At 39.2% G+C, this 2752-nt stretch overlaps 1 pseudogene; it reads right to left on the reverse strand.

Moving 5' to 3' along the window:
* Nucleotides 1-636: 636 nt before the first annotated feature.
* On the reverse strand, nucleotides 637-1077 carry LOC112456991 (annotated as a pseudogene).
* Nucleotides 1078-2752: the final 1675 nt, after the last annotated feature.

Here is a 2752-nt window from a genome sequence, read left to right on the forward strand (position 1 = left end):
ATACGTCTTTACAAGGACGCGGGGTTGTTCAGAATCACCCTGTATATTGCATAAATATACATTTCAAACATAAAGAAACGAATAAGAATTAAAATAACAATTTTAACCGAATAAATATATTACAACTTCTCTCTACAACTAGTTTTGCATGTGAATATCTTAATAGGGACAAAAAAATGATTTGAAATTGTTTTTTATCAATTCTTTTACAGACTGCGGAGAGAGTATTACAAGATACATGTAGTGCAACAATAAAAGCAAAGTTTTATGGAAATGCACCTATCGGATTCTACAAATACAAATATCCTAAGAAGCTTTGTGAGCAAGAAAGTTATGGTGCTAAAATATTTTATTTCTTAGCCAAACATATGGATGGAGATATCAACGATAACGTAAAACTTATTAATCCCTGTGGAACCATCTTCGCGAGAATTACAATCCGTAATTCGTACCCTCAGACATCAACCACTGCTTAGTTATAAAATATTGAACTCATTCTTATGATCAAAATATAAAATATTGAACTCATTCTTTGATCTCTTATTATTAATATTGTCTATTATTACCGTAATATTAACATTATAGTTAGAGAAATATTTAAAATAATTGCAAATACAAAATAATAAAATAACGGACAACGAGAGGATCAAATCTTCTTGAATTAGCGACGGTTTGTCTATCTTCGTTCTCTACGCCTAGTGGCTTTGGAAGCGGAGCAGCTCCTCCGGTCATTAAAACTAAGAACATTTTCTTTGCTTTTGCGCTATTCGGAAAATCGACAACCACACCGCCATAAAAGCCAGCTTTTGTGGCTTGTGCCGTGATTAATTCAACCTGTTCACCGTTCTCTGGATAGAATTGTAACACTGCTCTTGCGCTTCTTGACCGGCATGCATACAACGTTGAGAAGAAACGATATAAACGTTTTGTAGGATTGTGTGAAGTTTTGCTTGCATAGCACAACCACTGAAGCGCAGAAGTACTGACAGCCCCATCAAACGTACCAGCTTTAAATGGCAATCCTTGACCTATATCTCCCAAAATTAAGTCACCATCTAATTTTTTATCAACAACTACGTCTAAAAATAATATGTTAATATGATTATATATCAAGATATATATATCTTTCACGCAAATTTTTAGACAGCGTTACTAGCAACGTGCACAACTTCATTTGAGGTTATAATTGGGTACAACATTCATCGCACGATATTGTTATAATTGCAAATCGAAAACGTACCTCGAGTCCAGCTCTTCTGCGATCAACGAAGTCGGGATCGAACGTGTCAGTCGTCACTTTCTGCCAAGCGTAGAGAACCTTCTTTTCCGGTAGCGGTGGTAACACGATGTAGGGATACGAAATCTCCAGATAAGAGCACGAAGCAATTCAAATTCAGTATATCGCCGGCACGATTATACGGTGTTACTGCCGTTTCGCGTACGCGCGTGCGGCTCGTGCAAACGTTATTTCTCTATTTTGACTTTCCATTTCTTCCGCAATAATCTTGGGAGGGAAAGGGGGAGAAAAAGAGGAAAAGTGAGGGGAGGGGGCAGGGAAGGGAGAGGGAGGGGGAGGGGGGAGGGAGATGAAGAAAAGGTGGGAGAGGAAGAGGGGGAGGGAGAGGGAGAGGGAAAAAGGAAGAGGGGAGAGAGGGAGAGGGAGAGGGTAAGGAGGGGAGAGGGAGAGGGAAAAGGGGAGAGGGGAAGAGAGGGAGGGAGAAGGAGAGGGAGAGAAGGAGGGGGAAAGTGAAGGGAAGGGGAAGGGAGAGGAAGAGGGAGAAGGAGAGGGAGAGGGAAAGGGGAGGAGGAGGAGGAGAAAGAGAGGGAGAGAAAGAGAGAGGGAGAGGGAGAGGGAGAGGGAGGGAGAGGGAGGGAAGGAGAGGGAGAGGGAGGGAGGGAGGAAGGGGGGAGAGAGAGAGAGAATGAATGAATTGATCTTTATTAGCCTTCTCGGCTATTTTTTACAACACAAAATCTTACAATAATTCCTCTACATGAGGTATAATATATACTTTTAACTTCCGCTTAAATTGTTCGATCCTCTCGCATTGCCTTATATCAAATGGTAGGGCGTTATACATATTTAGACCTTCATAGAATAGACTCTTTTGTCCGCTCCTCGTTCTACGAAACCGCACCACAATATTCTCAGCCTGTCTTGTTTGTCTGTTACTCACATCACCTACTATTTCTATTTTGTTACCTAATTGTCTAGGCATTATTCCTCTTATTATTTTAAAAATAAAAATACATACATTATATAATAATCTCTGTTTTATATTCATAAACTGGAGTGCTTGCAGCATCAGGTCTACCTTGGTACGTCGATCACATTGAAGTATAACCCTCATAGCTCGATTTTGCGCAACTTGTAGCCTATTCAGTAATGTGTCACCCATACCAATTAATAACGTTGCACAATACTCAAAGTGAGGTGCTATGATAGACTTATACACAGTACATCGAGTGTACGCCGATATATCATTTCCTATTCTGTTCAGAAAACTCACTTTTTTTCCTATTTTTTTAAACATATAATCACAGTGATTCTCCCAACGGAGTTTACTATCGATCATTACACCCAGATGTTTCGTTATCTCGACACGCTCAATTATAGTTCCATTCAAACTTTTTACTATTATGTCTGTTTTTATTTCTTTCCTTATACTTCTAACTATCATATATTTGGTCTTATCTGCATTCATTTTTAACATATTCACATTCATTTATTCTTCAAGTATACCGAGCACCA

This window comes from Temnothorax curvispinosus, unplaced genomic scaffold, assembly GCF_003070985.1.
Source record: "Temnothorax curvispinosus isolate PA1 unplaced genomic scaffold, ASM307098v1 QBEX01007382.1, whole genome shotgun sequence".
Taxonomy (NCBI): domain Eukaryota; kingdom Metazoa; phylum Arthropoda; class Insecta; order Hymenoptera; family Formicidae; genus Temnothorax; species Temnothorax curvispinosus.